This window comes from Triticum aestivum, chromosome 6D (assembly GCF_018294505.1).
Source record: "Triticum aestivum cultivar Chinese Spring chromosome 6D, IWGSC CS RefSeq v2.1, whole genome shotgun sequence".
In the NCBI taxonomy this organism is placed as follows: domain Eukaryota; kingdom Viridiplantae; phylum Streptophyta; class Magnoliopsida; order Poales; family Poaceae; genus Triticum; species Triticum aestivum.
Window position 1 is genome coordinate 38126745 of NC_057811.1, and position 18930 is coordinate 38145674.

An 18930-nucleotide genomic window follows, 5' to 3' on the forward strand; every position below is an offset into this window, starting at 1 on the left:
AAAATTATATAAAAAATTGTTGGGACGCTACCCAGTGGGCCTGCCAGACCTAGGGTTTGCAAATACTGGCCCAGAAGGGCGAGCAGGCTCAGAGGGCAGCGCGCCGAAGTTAGGCCCAGAAGCCTGCTATAGAGAGGAGTTTGAGACAGCAGCCGCGCCGGGGCGTTTAAACTGGTGCGGGCGCCCCTCGGCTAGCGAGGTGGGACTAAACTTGCCTGCACCGCTCCTGCGCCAGCGCACCCCTTTAGTATCGGGTCGTGGCTCCAACCGGTACTAAAGGCCCCTCATATATATATGGCACTTGCGAAAAAATCAGTTTTATCGACCACCACTTCTTCTCCAACTACTTCGCGTGACATCGCCGCCGCCGCCGCGCCGTCGCCCATCGCGCGCCGCCCTCGCAGGCCCCTCCGCCCTCGCCGCCCCCGCCGCTTGTCGTCGCCGTCACCGCCGTCGCCCCCGCCGCCCGTCGTCGCCGTCACCGTCGTCGCCCCCGCCGCCCGTCGCCGTCTCGATCGCGCCGTCGCCCCCGGCCCGCCGCTCATCGTCGCGCCGTCCCCGTCGCATCGCCGTTGAGCGCCGCCGCCCGTACGCCGCCGCCCCCCGCTCGTACACACACACACATACACACACACAGACACACACACACATATTGTTTTTACTTATTTTCTGTCTGTTTAGATTAATGTTAGATAAATTACGTAGATAAGAATGTTAGAATGTTAATGTTAGATGAATTATATGGAAAATATGTTAAATATTAATGTCAATTTTAGATGAATTAGCTAGATATTAATTAGGTATATATATGAGATTTGAACTAGTTGAATTAATATAACTAGTTTATTTTTAGTAAATGCTTAGTTGAACTAGTTGAATTAGTAGAACTAGTTTATTTTTAGTAAGAAAAATTTAGGTATATGAGATTTGATGATCTAATTAAAATATTACTATATATATAGCTACTTTATATATTTTAGTAAGAAAATTAATAGAACTAGTTTATTTTTAGTAAATTCTTAGTTGAATTAATAGAACTAGTTTATTTTTAGTAAATTCTTAGTTGAATTAGTTGAATTAATAGAACTAGTTTATTTTTAGTAAGAAAATTTAGATATCTGAGATTTAATGATCTAATTAAAATATTACTATATAGAACTAGCTACTTTATTTGAATTAGTTGAATTAATAGAACTAGTTGAACTAATAGAAGTAGTTGAATTAATAGAACTAGTAAGTGTTTAATGTTTCACCTATATGAACATAGGAAATGTCGTCTGACGACGAAAAAGATTTCATTAAGTGTGAATACTGTGAAGACCAGCGCGGCCTGTGCGACAGAAATTTCCTTGTTGATGATAGGAGCTTCAGCATCAAGCTGGATGAGACCTTCGAAGTGATACAGTAAGTCACAACGACAAGTCTTTTTTCGTAATTAAGCATGACTTATATATGCTTCATTTGCTTCAACTTATAATTTTAAATTTTCACTATTCTACTAGCGCATCCCCTGCCATGCAAGAATTTTTGTCTTCGATAAGATATGTTTCAGTGGTATGGAAACTATGGAGATAAAGAGAGTTTACCTGAAGACCGAGCATGGTTATACTTTCAACGTCAAATTATACAATGCAGACACGTACACCTATTTTGAATGCAAAACTTGGCAAGCACTATGCAAGGCTTATGCATTTGAGCCTGATATGGTTATCACCTTTGATATTCGTCCGGAAGATGATATTGAAGGTAATAGAGACATCTGGGTCGATGTGCAGACGCCTCCAGTTCTACCATTATGTGAGTTTCTCAACCATATTTATGTCTTTGATATTGTTTATTCAAAAATAGTTGACAACTAATTTCTATTGACAGCTTATTTCCATTCAAGCAAACATGTCCGGCGCTTGGTAGACAGGACCTACTACTGTCCCGGAGCTGAACTAAACTGCGAGGAGATAAGTCATTATGTTTCATGGCTTGAGGATCTTCATACTGTTAAGACAAATTTTCTTCCTGCACTTAGAAATGTTAGTACTCAAAACGTGCGACCAATAGTGATCGTATTGAACTACGGTCACATCTATTTACGAAAGATGGTAAGATTTTTACTATTTGTCCTCAGTGCATCTTTTGCATACATTATTTTTTTGCTAAACTTTCATTGCTAAGTATATTAATTACTATACGATGTTCTTCAACAGGGACTCCCGATGACAGTTGTGCCTCAGTGGATCGAGACTAAAGGTCACATGTCAATGGTTAGCTTACGGCCAAGATATCCTACATTGCACATGAGTGCATTCAGGACTTCTAACAGCGAGGAATGCTTAATAGTGAAAGATTGGAGCAAAATTGTTAACGATCCCAGCAGAGAAGTACTAGGGGGCAGCAATGAGAAGCGCAGCCCACGATTAGGAGACAGGTTCATCTGCATGCTCCAGTATGATAAATCCGGAGAGTTATACATGTTCTATGCTATTTTACGTGAGAGAGAGCAGCAGGAGTGATTTAGCTAGTTCATGCTCTTAGTACTTTTGTCCTCTCATGTCCGTGTTCTTCGTCCTGAACTTAATCTCAAAGGGTGATTTGCTTTTGTGGTGTTATGAACGGTTATAATATGATGACCATGTTGAACTCAATGATATCTTTGCTTCTGGTACAAGTGAATGTTTTTTCTTTAAGCTAGTGTTGGTGCTGATTAGATAGCGGTAATGACTATGATGATTAAACAGTGGTAATGACGACTATGATGATTTTTAGCTAGCTAATTTACCGTTGTTGATGATATGATGCAAGAGTTTTTATATTAATATGATGATGAGTTATTATATCATTTATAAAAGAAACCGCAGATTAGTTTCAGCTGGATGGATCCTAGCTAAGTGATCAAGTATATGTCATATCCATATTATACTTGATCACCTATGCATCTAGTCAAAACTAATCTGCAGTACTTTCACCTAATGATTTAACAACTAAAATAATCACTAAATTAAATTGAAAACACAAAATTAAAGGAAAAATACAAAATAATACCAAAACACCCCCAAACATTTAGTACCGGTTGGTGTTACCAACCGGTACTAATGTCCTGCACGCACCCGGGCCTGGCTCGTGCCACGTGGTGGCACTTTAGCGCCGGTTCGTGATGAACCGGTACTAAGGGGGGGGGCTTTAGTCTCTACTCTTTAGTGCCGGTTGCAGAACCGGCACTAAAGGCCCTTACGAACCAGTGCTAAAGCCCGGTTCTGCACTAGTGTATGAGCAGCGGAAAGTAAAGCATGCAATTTGCGAGAATGTAAAGGTATGGGATTGGAGTGTGCAAACGCAATTGGAGACACGGAGATTTTTTCCGTGGTTCCGATAGGTGGTGCTATCGTACATCCACGTTGATGGAGACTTCAACCCACGAAGGGTAACGGTTGCGCGAGTCCACGGAGGGCTCCACCCACGAAGGGTCCACGAAGAAGCAACCTTGTCTATCCCACTATGGCCACCGCCCACGAAGGACTTGCCTCACTAGGGTAGATCTTCACGAAGTAGGTGATCTCCTTGCCCGTACAAACTCCTTGGTTCAACTCCACAATCTTGACGGAGGCTCCCAAGTGACACCTAACCAATCTAGGAGACACCACTCTCCAAAAGGTAATAGATGGTGTGTTGATGATGAACTCCTTGCTCTTGTGCTTCAAATGATTGTCTCCCCAACACTCAACTCTCTCTCACGGATTTGGATCTGGTGGAAAGATGATTTGAGTGGAAAGCAACTTGGAGAAGGCTAGAGATCAAAATTTATGTGGTTGGAATGGAATATCTTGACCTCAACACATGAGTAGGTGGTTCTCTCTCAGAAAATGTATGCTGGAAGTGTAGGCATGTTCTGATGGCTCTCTTTTCGAATGAAGAGTGGGTGGAGGGGTATATACACTACAAAAAATACACTTCCGTGATGATACGTGTTTGTCACAGTAGGTCGCATTTTTTGTCATGCATGTACATCCATGACAAATTTATGACAGAATCAAGATAGTCATACCTGTGCTGTCGTAGAAGTGTTCCATGACATTACCAAAATTATCATCACGGAAGTGTCCACTTCCATGACGATAAATCGCGCGTCACAGAAGTGCTTTCGTCAAGGGTGACCGACACGTGGCATCCACCGTAACGGAATGCCGTTAAGCTATCGGGTCGGGTTTTGGATCCGATAACCCGTTAACAGCCCCGACCAATGGGGATTTTCCATGTGTAAAATCATCATTGGCTGGAGGAAACACGTGTCGGCTCATCGTTGGGACAGATGTCATCCACTTATTGGACAGAAGGCGCCTATGATACGTCGACACGTGGCACGGCCCAAAGGAGGCCCATTCTTGTGAAAACGCCGGCCCGTTTGACTTGGTCAAAAGGTGGCGGGCCGGCCCATGGAAAGCCTGTTAACGGCCTGTTCGCATATAGCCCATTTACAGCCCGCTAACCCAAGGCCCGTTACGCCCTATCCAAATTAGGCCCAGTAGCGTCATCTGGGCCATCCAATATGATTCCAGCCCATTTTCACTTCTGGCCCATGTATGGCCCATGACGTCTTTCGGGCCATATGAGGCCCTATGTAACTCTTGGCCTATTAATGGCCCGTGGTGAAACTGGCCCGTAATGAACAGTGTATCACTTTACACCCATTAACGGCCCGTGGTGAAACTGGCCCGTAATGAACAGTGTATCACTTTATACCCATTAACGGCCCGTTATTCCGTTGGGCCGTTTCCAGCCCATGTTATCTTTCGGCCTTCTCAGAGCCCATTTATTCTTGGGCTCATTTCCAGCATTCGTTTACTTACGGCCTGTTACTGTCATTTTCTGCTTGTGGGCCAAATTCAGCCCGTGGTTACAGTCGGCCCGTTTGTGGTCCGTTAATACGTTGGGCCATTTTCATAGCGTCATCAAATACGGCCTATTAACGATGGCCCGTTATGGTCGGCCCATGAACGGGCGATTCAACTCTAGCCCGTTTACGGCCATAATGCGGCCTGTTATTGGCCCATGTTTGGCCAATCGATCATACGGCCCGTATAAGGCCCATTGATGATATGGCCCGTAGAAGGCCCATTGTTTCTACGGCCCATAGAAGGCCTACTGTTTCTACGGCCCGTAGAAGGCCCACTGTTTCTACGGCCCGTAGGAGGCCCAGTGTCACTACAGTAAATATTAGCCATGGTTATTGTGGCCTAGTTTTAAAAAATAGGTTATTGCAGCCACTAGCAAACCGCGGAAAAAGAACTGCACTGACTACAAGCAAACAAATAAACAAGACAACAAGGAAATAAATAAGCAAGCAACTTATGCTAGGCTATCAAGGCTATTACACATATTACATCCACTGGGCATCAAAGTTCGCCACCAGTGATCATAAAGCGCAACGAAGAAGCAGATTACAAAAACTGGGCACCATTGCAGCGTAACAAAATAATACTGAACCGAGACCACTTCCAAGACAGTTCAAGAAAGGTTAGCCTTGCGGGGGAACTGCTGCGCAAGCTGCTGAGCAAGGCTGTGAGACCGGCCTAGCATGTCGGTCATAGCTTCCAGGTGTAGCTGTTTAGCGATGAGGTTCTCATTGGTGTTCTCCGCAATCTTTCTTAGAGATAGGACTTCAAGTCGAAGTTGAGTTGCAGAATGCCTTTCTGCTAGAACTTGGGACTGAAGAAGTCGAACTGATTCAGACAACGAATTCTGTGAGCTTGTCTGACTGTTAGTCTCAAGTAACTTGAACACTGCATCAAGACAAGACTTTGGGGTTGTCTCGCTATCTTCAAGATGTTTTGCCTTCTTTGCTGCAATATATGTTGGGTTTGTCTCACAGCCTTCAGCAGACTTGTGCATGCCATCAGGCATATCACCCTGAAACAAAGCAGAGAGATGACAGGTTTTGCACGTGTATAAACAAAGATGATAACTGTTCTGTCAATTCTATCCAATTTCAAATTAGAAAATAAAGAGTAAGTTCAAAATATCAATAGCATAATTTGGCATTGTTCATAATGCGGGGAGCTTCACCACACTACTGGATTACCATGTCAACATAACAAGCATAGATGAAGGGCAAAGAAAATCATTGTATCTATTTTGGATAATGTGCATGGCATGTTGTTCATATCATCAGCCACATCAGTAAGATAAAACAGGAGATGACAAGGTGCAAACGTGGGCTGCTTCACCACACACTGGATTATAGATCCACAAAAACAAGCATACATATAGGGAGTATTAAGTAATGTGCATGGTATGAATAAGGAATTTGGTTTTACAAGTAAAACTTAGAACTTACGGTTCTTACGAACATGCATTTTGGTAGAAACAGCAAACTAAACAGCAGTAAACGATAGGGAGTATGAGCAAATTAAACAGCAGTTGAGGATAAAGGCTTTAGAAGGACTGACTTACATTAACAGTTAACACCGGCTTTATAATGCCCTTCTCCATGTCAAGGGAAGGATAACTCAAGAATTTCAGCACAGAATCTTCTTCATAAGCATTGCCTGTACTCTACATTTTGTAGAGAGTAATTATAGATATGATAATACTGGAAGGGATAGAGGATAATGAAGATAAGATGCAGATTGATGCTACATAATCAACTACCAATCCCTGGAAGTACAAGCGTTACAGGACAAAATGTACTGACAAGAGCAATGGGCTACACTTCTGCACTGGCATTGTCTGTGTATTCTACTTGTTGGTAAGATTAAATATAGATCTGATCTTTTTTAGTAAATGGTGGGCGAGGGAGATAAGATGCAGAATGCTACAAAATGAACCAATCCCTCTTCCCATAATACAAGAGTGTTTTGAACACTGGTGTACTGTACAAAACGTTCTTATATTATGGGACGGAGGGAGTAGCTGTTAATGTAAGTACAGTGATAGACCACGTTCAGTCCTTACAAGAGGACTGCAGAGCTAAACCTCTTCAAAAGCATTGGGTTGATTCTAAATTTATGTAAGAGTCCATACGGATCTTATAATGTCCACCAAATGGACGATTACGAGGCTAACATGTGCAGTGATGCTACATAATCAAACAGCTATGAAAGTAAGTATGGTCATACAGGGCAAGAGGTACTCACAAGAGCAATGCAGTGTGCAGTATAGTTGCGAGATTCTGTGGTCCCTTGAGAACGAATGTTCTTCTGCTAACAGTTTTCGTACAAGTGAGACATTAAGGCAAATGCAGAAATGTAGTTCAAATTGTGATGTGATATCATAGACAGTACCTTACGCTGCAGCCGAGACCAATGTGTAACAAGATTATTCCAGTCACCGTCGGATAAATGTAGCACCGGAGACTTTACAGAAATTTCGTTCAGAGGCTTGCCATCGAAGTGCGCTTGCCTCAGGTAGGAACGATACTTCATCAACGAGTGCTTGAAAAGCGCAACCAACCCTTGCTCGTCATCACAATCCAGTTTGCTCCTCGCCTATTTAAAAGAATGAAATCTTGTGTCTTCTGTCAGCAGAAACATATGCAGTAATGACCATGAATAACATTAGTACATTACTTACGCGTAAGTTGCGGAGGAAGACTGGAAATTGTTCTGTGTCTGCGGTATAATCTTTCCATGAAGGAAAGATGCGCACAAAGTTCCTGACAACAACATAAGCTTCGTCTTCTAAACTGGGAAGAAATGGAACAGGGGTCCTATTTGCTGCAATTGGGGCTCTCTCTGGTTCGAAAAGGGATTTGGCAACTGGATTTGGTGTACTCTTTGCTGGAATGGGGGTTTTGCGTCGTACAGATGGTGCTATGTCAAATGGCATAATCATACTGTTTGCTGCAGTTGGGGTCTGCTGAGTTGGGGCATCAGAAATGACCAGTGTAGTAGGGCTAGAGTCTGCTAGAGTTGGGGTATTTTGTGGGTCAGGTGATATTGCAACTACACCTAATGGGCTATTTGATTTATCAGGTGCCACTACCTTTTCCAAATACTTTGCTTGTGCTCCTCCACGATCAGCAATCGCCCTCTTCCTTTTGGACGTCTGATACACAAGAACAGCATTTGGATGGATAAATATGGTATGATGACAGATGGAATATGTACTGAAAATGGATAGGCAGGGCGTATTCACATACACAATGTGTAAACTAAGCTAATGGCAGTTCAACAAAGTAGAAGCAATGCAAAGCATCAGTTGCAAGATATGTGCGAGCAATGTAACCTTGGAAAGTTAGAGCAAGTACGTTGATGGGTGAATAAGATAGGGCATCTTCCTCTGACTCCTCCACTAGGGAGCTACATTGACTTAGGTCTCCCTCTAGCTCAGAATCACTGTTAGGATCATATTCTGAGCATGAATCTGTAGGTGGAGAGCGTTTGCATTGCTTGACAGCCATGGCATTGTTCTGCTTTATTCTTTTCATGCGCGCAAGCTCATAATCATTATGATGTTGTTCAGAATCTGAGATTCATGAAAACATAAAAAGTAGTCAGATTATCTATGGAATGCATTGCGGATTCAACTCGGAGAGTGTCTCCCTATAAACACTGCATATGCAAAGTTCACCTCCCCAACCGTGCTGACCAGACCACACACAGAAATACAAACCCCTTATGTCTCTATAACAGGCAGGCACACATTTCAAAACTGAAGTAGGAACATTAGAATCATATGAAATTCGTATTTGAACAAATAAACTAAGCAATTATGAGTGGCGTAATGTTTAGCTTCAAGGGTGGAGTGTTGGTAGTGCGACACAAAGCAAGTAGGCAGATTGTATTCCATGTAAAAGATCGAAACCTATGTAAAAGCTGGAAATGACACTTTCTTTCTATACAATGCAGTGTTCGTTACCCACACATGATGGAAGAGATCACATAGAGAAATACTATTCACTCATGTCTACGGTTCCAGTATTTAGAAACAGGGTGGTCCACCCTAAAAGAATATTGACAACAAATATGACAAGGCAAGCATAGATGTAGTGAATCAATCATTTACTTGTGAGCTTACTAGGACAAGTATGCAGAATTGTAACTGCAGTAAGAGACCGTCCAAAATCTGAATGAAGAAGTTTGTCTAGCACTTATTGTTTGCAACTAATCGACGTGAATAATTGGATATTATATCGAATGAGTAAGAAAGACAAGTAAAATTGTCAACAAACCTGGCTTGCAGTAGTAATCTGGGTCAATGTCACTACGACCAACAATCCAAAATGACTAGTTTCTGTTCCGAGGGCCGGAATTTTGAAAACCCTGTGAACTTTAGAGGTACTAAAGATTACCGAAATACATCTGAACCATTAAGTGTAGGTAGCACTGAGCACACAACAAACCCTAATGACAGTCCTGCCTAATGAGTAATGAATCAATTAGAAAATGGGTGATGAGGAGTGGCTGCTGAGTGTTGAGGACGTATCTCAGGATAAATCGGGTTGGCTTGGTGGGTGCTGCACGCCTGAGCCCTGAACGGACTGGGAAGGTAGGCACGGCGGCGCGCCCGGGCAGCGGTGACGCTGTTGGGCGAGCGGCTCCTGGCCTCCTGTTAGTCCGGCGTCTCCTCCTAGAGTCATGCCGTCCGGGGACGGCAAGTCGCCGGCGAGGCAGGCGGCTGGGGGCGAGTAGAGATCGGAAGCGCGCAGCAGAACAGAGGGGAATCGGGGCCTGGGACGACCCAAAATCCCAGGGTGGGCCGGCCCACCGTGGGCACCCTGTAGAGATACACACCCGAGCGGCGAACATGCATTTTCGAAACTAATTTAGGAACATTTAGCTGACCAATTAAACAACTCTGTTTTAATAATATCAGATTCGTATTTGAACAACTAAGCTTGTTTAGCTTGATGGGTGGAGCAGTGTTATTATGACACGAAGCACGTATTCTGATCGTATAGTGATCATAAAAGGGGGAAACTCTAAGCATATTTTTTTAGCAAAAGAGGGTTTCCCCTCCGATTTCTATTAAAGAAACCACCACGGAACCAACATGATCAATTAAACCCTAAGCATGATCAATTAAACCGTATTATGGCTGTGCCATGGCAGATTTGAAGCTGCAAACCGGAGAAATGATATTTAGCATCCATTGTTTGCTTCGAACTAAGAACTAAATTCTAAGAGCTGAAAAGAAAGTAGAGTAACCAAGTTAAGATCTATTTTCTGGTTGAGATCAAAAAGTTGAGGAGATATGAAGTACCACCTCTCTTGCGGCGCCGTGTAGGCATCGGGGGTGCGATGGCTGTCGGTGGCGTTGAAGCAGATCTGCGACGGTAGACGGGTGCATCGGGGGATAAGTCCCGTTGCGGTGGAAGAGAAGGTCGTGTGAGCGGCCCCGGCAAAGAGGACGACGGCGCCGATGAAGCGAGAGGACGCGATGCAAGGCTATTGGTCCGTCGCCGTGGATGAGAAACGTCCATCTCTAGCAGTGGACGACGCGGTCTTGGTAGGCGCTCCGGCATGGTGGAGGACGGTGGCGATGGATGTGGTGGAGGACGGCGGCGATGGATGGGGTGGCGGACGGAGGCTGGTGTGGGGATGGGGTGTTCTAGCGCGGACGGTGTATGAATGGGAAAATGGAGGGAGAGGTACGGGGAACCATGTTTTTGGGACGCGCCTGTCTGAAATATGGGAAAGTTACGAACTTAGCCCCCGTTTAAAATTTGGACGTCTCGTCGGTTGGGGATAGGACGGTAATCTCGCATCTCGCCAATATTTGCCCAGAGCGATTTCGGGCGAGGAGAGGGTGGTTGGCGCCCATGGTTGGCGCCCACGGTGTATGAACGGGGCTGACAGGTAGGGCGGTTGTGTCACGTCTGAGTGAAGTTACAAACCTGCCCCTATTGAAAATATTTGCCTACATCGATTTCGGCCGAGTCGAGTTTGTTTTGCCGCCCACCGTGTATGAATGGGGAATGGAGGGAGAAACAGAGGTCTTTCGGACGAGCTTGAATCAAATGAGTTTTGCCGCCCATGTTTGACGCCCACCGTGTCGGAATGGGCTCAGAGGCGGTCGTGTCACGTCTAATTGAAGTTACTAACCTACCCCTATTTAGAGCAGTGGAAATCGGGCCGATGGATTGTCCGTGTAATGGGTAGACAGTAATTTCCATCTCCCAAACACTTGGCTTCGGGCAGCCGACGTGGGAGTGGACATTTTGCTGCTTCTTTCGAATTTTGGGACAATAAGCATCCACGTTTACCCTGGCAACTAAATTCGAATCCATTTTGTATTCCTATATGAATCTTTATAAATCATTCTATGTGTTTTTATATATCTTCAAAAGGACGACAAAGATGTATTCCACTGTCATATATGAATATGGTTTACAAATGCCGATACTCAAATTCAGAAACTAGAATCCAGTTTAAGGTGAATTCGAATATTTGGAACACTTCATGTCCAACTCAAATGTCACACGCAGCATAATGTGTACTCCCATTTAGATATGTACACAAGCGATGTATCAAGATTCAAATACCGAGTCAATCAACCAAGAATGTACAGAACTAACAGACATATAAACACTTATAGAGTATATGGATCAATAATATCAACTAACATACATAAGCCAGGCCGCTGTACTTTTTTTTGGCTACAACAGCATCCTTTTTTAGCCAGCATCTTGGCCCTTTCCGATGCGTGCCACTTATGGTCCATCTATACTACTACTATTGCTGAATGCACATTCAGCCCGATTGGCATATTTGTAGGTCTGGCACAGCAATCCAAATGAAATGTCTCCGAGTCTTATCAATTAATACAGACTTGTGCTCAAATAAAATTACAAACCAAAAACAAAAAAAACAATTATTACATGATCTCTAAAACAAATGGTTTGATTGATTACATGAACAGACAACACAAAGGTTATTCAACTATGGAAAGAACATTTCACCTATGATTTACCAAGTAGGAATTTAATTTCCTTTTTTCCTTCAGGACCTTAACAATCTGGTCAGTCTCAGCTTGCTTCGTTTTGAAATCCACCAAATATTTAATGGTTGTCTTGAGTACTGCTTGTGATTGTGCTGTTTGCTTCCTCAACATGTCAACTTCATCTCTAAGTGCAGAAGCAGAATCTCTTTCTACCACTAGTTTAGCCTCTAGAGCATCAGCAGTTGGCAATTCATAATGCACGATTGGGCCGGTGCCACTGCTGTGGGATGATGCAACGTCCATGGGGACCTCGCTCTTTGATCTTGGGCTAACCTGTTTTGCCATTAAAGTTCCGATTGGATTCAGAAAAGTTGAAGTTAGCAAAACATCTCAACTGGGAGTTATAACAGCAAACCAGTTAAACAAACAAGGAATTAAAGAGTTTCAATTGGATGCTGAAAAGTAGTTATTAACATCATTGTAACCCGCTGTTGCAGCAGCAAAGCAGTTAAACAAACAAGTAGATATTTAAGTTAAGGCAAACAGGTAATTCTTAACAGTAAGTATCAAACACATAGATAGGCGCAGTCTACAATATGATTAACAGGCTGTGCCATTATGTAATCAGTAGCAAACTAAATTAAGCCAAGCAACGTAATTGAACAATTTTGCAATAAGTGGCTAACTAAAATTCCGAGAAGCAGGTAACTGAACTTACGCTAGTTCTTTGTACAGGCACACTGCAACTTCTTTTTCGCTTACAAGGTTGTACGAAGGAGTCCATGGCATCAATTGCTTGGATACGCAGTCCCAATACTTCTTTCTTCCCACACTGCATGGGTAAGTCGAATGGTTAATCTGGTAAGATGGTGCGTCCTTGATATGTTATATGAGGACGTGTAGTCAGACTAGTTGTAGCCAAACACATCACACTGGCTTTTACTGTATATTTCATGTGATTACTTTTGGCATATCGAGATCTAAGCAATCTACAATAGGATGAAAAGACTGGCATCCTTCACATTATTGGCGAACTCAGTTCATAGAAACAAGCAATTCAACCATTCTGTGGGTAAATCAAAAGCGCCACTGGAATATTTTTCACTATCCAATCATACACGCAAAAAGGGGCGACGCCACCATAGGGGCTGGTATGGGCGGCCGCCTCAGGTGGCTGGAAAGTGTGCACCTAGTTTGAGTCGTCCAGGTTGGCCCACGCTAGTTTTGTTCGTCCCAACGCACGAGCAGGCAATGTAAAAAATGAAGAAAAATGTTTCAATTTGGATGGGCCAATAACATAAGTGCAAGGCAGGCCCTATAGCAGGCTCGCGGCCCAAACGAGCGCCTCCCATATCGATCGACAGCAGGAAAAATCCCAATTCATTCGCTCCAGCCTCCAGTCTGGTTCGCTCCTAACCTAGCCGCCGCTGGACAGACCGACACAGCACTTCCTCGCGCCCTCGTTGGAGGGCGGTCGCCGGGCTTCAAGCGAACGGAAGGACAAGAAGATGAAGATCCAACCCTGGGTGTAGCCTGCGTGGGAGGCAGCGGCGGCAGCACGGGCATGGCATCGAGCTTGCGCAAACGGACAGTCGCAGCTTGCAAGAGTAGCATGCGCAACGAGCAGGTACATCACATCCCTGATTATATCTAATTCAACTCTTCAATTTCTGGCCAATAGTTAAACCTGACGGTGTTGTAAAACTGCTTGTATGTAGGGAATCTATGAGAAAATGAAACCAATTTCTACTTATTTTATAACTCCCCCAATCAATACTGAACTGACTGAATCTGATGTATCTAATCAAGTTTCCGGTGCAAACATACAAGCTCATGTTGTTCTTGAGCCTGAAGTGTCTAATGAACAGACTGCTAATGAAGGATTTGATGCAAACATTTTACATGCTCCTGGTGATGAACATATAGTGTCTAATGAGGGATCTAATGCAAGCATTTTGCAAGCTCATTGAAGGATTTAGTGTCTAATGATGATCTACTATGTTGAGAGAGACAGAGATTTGCAGGCATTGATGACAAGCAAATTATAGTGCATTTTCATAGCTTGAGGAAACGTCGAGGCCATCTACCAGAAAGTCCCCGTATCATGACAACATAGCATAAATACTTCTCTAATCTGTTGTTTGAAACTATTGCATACTTGTGCAGGATAGATATATTGATATGCAGTTTGCGCACTGGTTATACGTGCAATTACACTTCGATATTTTCAGCCAGAGAACGAATAATTCAAGCAGGTACAGACCATGTTTGTAGTCCTTGTACACCATGTTGCATTTTGTGTTTTTTGGTGCTTGCATCATTTAGTGTTTATAATCTGAACTACTTTGGATCATTAGCTGGTTTTCAAAGTGCATGTAGCTTCACATTTCTCAAGTTATGTTGATTTCCGGAGTGCAAGTGCCTTCGTATTTTTTAAGTTAAATGTTCGCCCCTGGTAACTTGAATTCGTGGATCAGCCACTGCACACAAATCATACACGAATGCCAGTACGAATTAAATGAAATGCAGGGACTTACGCTAGCTCGTTGTACAGGCTCACTGCAGCTCTGCTTGCGCTTGGGATGTTCCATGTACAAGTCCATGTTACCACTTGCTTGGATGTGCAGGCCTTGTGCTCCTTGCATCCCCCTCTGCATTTTTGACACGGCGAATGGTTGATCAAATAAGAGGAATCGACCTTGATGTTGTACCGGAGGACAGATACTTACAAGGTTATACGGGTGTGCAGGATGTGTACCAGATCCCGTAGCGCCGTCATGCTTCGCTAAAAAATGGATTTGCTTGTTTCAGATGATATCTCCAGAAGAAATAAGAGTTAAAGTCAGAGTTGCATAGGCGTGTAAGCTAAGAGAGCAGTGAAAGGATATCCAAACATCGTCAGAACAGTGCACAAGGGAGTGATGTGTGGATACCTAGTTCGGGCCGGCGTTTGGGCATGCTCGCCTAGCTAGAGTGCGGGTCACTTCAGAGCCGTTGAGGGTGATGCGCTGGCGTTGGCTGGCCGCGCACGGATGCAGATCTTGAGTGGCAGCGGAGCGCTACGATGCGGTGGACGAGACCGTTGGTGAAGCCCCAACGGCCTCGGGGGGCGGAGGTGCGACGATGTGCTCGGTGAAGTAGCCCCGGTGAGCTGGGAGACGGCGTCGGTGAAGCGCACCTGATGCGGTGGAACTCGGTGTCTGTGAGGCACGTCGGTTGCGGCGGCCGACGTTGTCGGTGGACCACCCGGTGCGGTGGACGAGGGCGTAGATGAGGTAGCTCCGGTGCGGTGGTGAAGCGCGACCGTCGTCTTCGTCGTCGTCGTCCGGCACAGAGGTGGGGAACGGTGGGGAAAGAGACGAGACGAGGGGCGATTCGAGGGTTGGCGGCGAATTAGGGATTTGAGCAATCTGGGCGCGGAAGGGGACGGTGGAGAAGAGAGATTTTGCAGGGCTGGAATTGGGGCCGCCAGATATTTCAATCCGAAACGTGGAAGCGCGAACTTATATTGTCGTCGTCCTTTTTTGGGGGGGAGGGGGTGGGTGGCTGGGTGCTACGCGTTCGTCCGACACACGCGACCACCCAGATAGGACTATGCTTCGGTGCCTTAAGGCACCTGCCTTTGTGTCCATGACATGTGGGCCCAACAGGTGGCTGGCCCACATGTCAGTGACCAAAGGCAGTTGCCTTTAAGGCACCGAAGCAGCGTCCACCCCGACACGACCCTGGTCTGCCTGGTGCGCCTACATTTGAGAATGCAAACGAATCTTCTTTCATTTGCAAACGAATCTGTATGTATTACCATGCCCGTGTTTTCCTTGCAATAATTAGTCATTCGAAACGAGATACTCCATCCGTTCACTTTTTTAAGTCGTTTCAGACAACTTAAAATGAACTATTTTGCACATTGTCTGAAATGTCTTCAAGGTCTTATAAAAGTGAACGGAGGGAGTACTATAAATTAATTAATGAGGAGTTATTTGAAAAAAATTCAAAACGGTACCCACGCTAACGTGGATTAGAGTGTGTGTCACATAATTAGTTATTTGAATTAGAGTGTGTGTCACGTAGTTAGTTATTTGAATTAGAGTGTGTGTCACGTAGCAATCTCCAATTCTAACGTGGATTTCACATTTCACTGTATCCACGCTACTTTTTTAATACAAATTCATATGTATATGATGAACACCATGGTAGTGAGAAAACTTTTGGATGGATTCAAACATATGACCTACAAAATAGCACAACAAACTGAGTCAATGTCAACTTTTCGAAACTTAGTATGGCACGAATTCGAAATAATTACCCGTATGCCTGGTCCTCGGTTCAAATCTTACAATGTACACCGAATTGAAACATCGATATTAAGTCTCGTACTATGTACATTCAAATGTTGTTTTTAGCCCCCCCCCCCCGCACAAACGCTACATACTTCCTGTATCGGTCAATCTTCCTCTCCTAACCACCTTAGGAAGCTATCGGTTTCCAACACACGTTCATTCTTTCTCTCCATGTTTCGATCTCTAAGTCTCTCAACTACACACCCCTTTTTCCACTCTGTTACCAAATGTATTTACCTCACACACCCGCCATTGCACCCCATGCCGAGCTCTCTCTCTCCCCCCTCCCTCTCACCCTCTCGCGCTAAAGCAAATTCCAAAAATGCAATTTTCCATATTCCTAGTTACGTATTTACTTACGGCGATGAAGAATAAAACTATCGCTATATTTTTTCCTTTTCCTAGTTCTTCTTCCAAGCGCAGGATAACCCCAAGGGGTTGTGGGTTTTTTTCTACCAATGGGAGCTTTCCCTTCACCGCCCCCATGGGGGTGCATTGCCTATCTAGCCCCCCAACCTCTCGTGCGCACGCACGCACGTTGTATATCTAGGTCACTCCCTCGAGACTGTCTCACTCTTTCTTCCGCACGGCGGGCCACACTCGCTCAATCTCTCTCTCTTTATCTAAGTCTTGTTTAACCTCGTTTTCTTTCACACACAAATGATATATCTCCCTGTTCGGGCCTCGATCGACACACTCTATACTCTCTCACACAGATTGTCTATCTAGGTCAGTCCATCCAAGCCGCCGCCACTCTTTCGACCTCATGGTGGGCCACGCTCACTCAATCTCTCTCTCTCTCTCTCTCTCTCTCTCTCCGTATGTCTCGATTGACCTCGCTCTTTCTCGGACAAAAACGATATATCACCATGTTTGAGCCCAATTCGACCTATTCACATTGTATACTCTCTCACGCACATCGTCTATCTAGGTCACTCTCTCCAACCCGTCTCACTCTTTCGATCGCACGGCGACCCTATGTGATCGGTTGACCTTGCTTCCTCCCACGCACAAAATATATCTACACGTCTGTGACTGGATCATCTCTCAAGCTCTATCTTACAACCCTCACCCTTGCCAAAAATCTCAATCGGACAATATCTCTCCAGAGCATATATATTTGTTCAATGAATGTCGGACCACACTCACTTTGTCTCTCTATCTATATGTCTCTCGATTGACCTCGCTTTCTCACACCGTATCTTCCACACGTTGAAGCTACTACCTCTCAATCCCTTGCAAAGCCGGAGCTATTTACATTGCGAGGGGCACTCCAACCTTGGATTAATTTGTGTAGGCATTTATTCCGGTCGGTTTAGATTATATTTTCGTAGCATTCGGCCCACAACTACTCCAAACACCGTTGCAACCCACGCAACTCCCCTAGTTGATTTCCCTCTGGCTCGGTCATCGCTCTCTCGCACGTCCTTTCTCGCCTTCAACGTCACACCATGGTATTATTGAAAAAACTATGTTGTTCTCTTTAATTATTATAAATAAGCTACAAAACTACACACCGATAGTCCACTTGGAATGGAACAAATTTCGACCCACAAATTAAAGTGCTACAAACTACACACCGAGGGGCCCACATGTCATGAAACAAATTTGGACCCATATACAAATTAAAAAATAAAGGACGAGGATCGAACATGCGACCGGGCCTTCAAGCCGCACGTCAATAGGCAACATACGTAGATTAACAATGTTTGTTGTACCCCCTTTGTTCACATAATGTTTTTATATTACCACAGCCTAATAATGGATAACATGTAATATTATTTTTAGTACTATTCGCCTTCACTTACTGGTGGGTTCCATGTGTGCTCTCTCTCTCCTCCCCTTCTGCGTTTAGACGCACGGGCAAACAGGAAGAACTCGCGGGCGATGTTGCCGTTGACCATATCTGGACGCGTTCACAAGTCACGGCACCAGTTTCACGTACTAGCAGCACTAGTCAGTGTGTACGTGCAATGCATGTTAATTTGGAAGTATATTAAGTGCATGCAGATATTAACTACTAGGATATTATTTGCGTGTTGTCATGTGATTAGCACTATTTTTGGCATGAAATTAACTGCACGCTAAATATGTTGAGCGCTCAACATTGAAGCAGTCTAGGTCGCTGGATGACAAGGAACACATGTGGCTTGATGACGTTTTATATTTAATTTGATACGGCTCTAGCAGAACATTCAATCGATCAAACCATACATTTCGTTCAGTCTGACTCCGACTTTAAATTATACGATGATCGATATAAAATAAACGGAAATGATAAACGTTCGGATTTTAGGCATGGCAATCCGAACGTTTTTCATGGCAAATTTAGATTACGCGGCGGCGGCGGGGGCGTCTCGCGGTGGGAAGCGGCTCCTCTGCCGTGCTCTGTGTGTCGTCGGGCCACTGACCGTCGGCGACGGCGGCGTCTTGCGCCGTTGTTGGCGTACTCCTGGACGTTGGCCTAGCTTCAAGGAAGGCCAAAATGTTCTGGACTTCGGAGCGAGTCAATTGGCGGGAGGAGGCGACTGGCGTTGCTGCAAGGAAGCGGTCGACGGCGGCCATCCATGCCGCTGAGGGGGGCACTGGCACCCGCGCAGGGACATGCGCTGTCAACGGCGCGGCGGAGACATTCGTGTGCACGGGCACCGACACGGGCGCGCACGTCAGTGCACGCGCACGCGCATGCGCTGGCAGGTGCACGGGCACCAGCACGGGC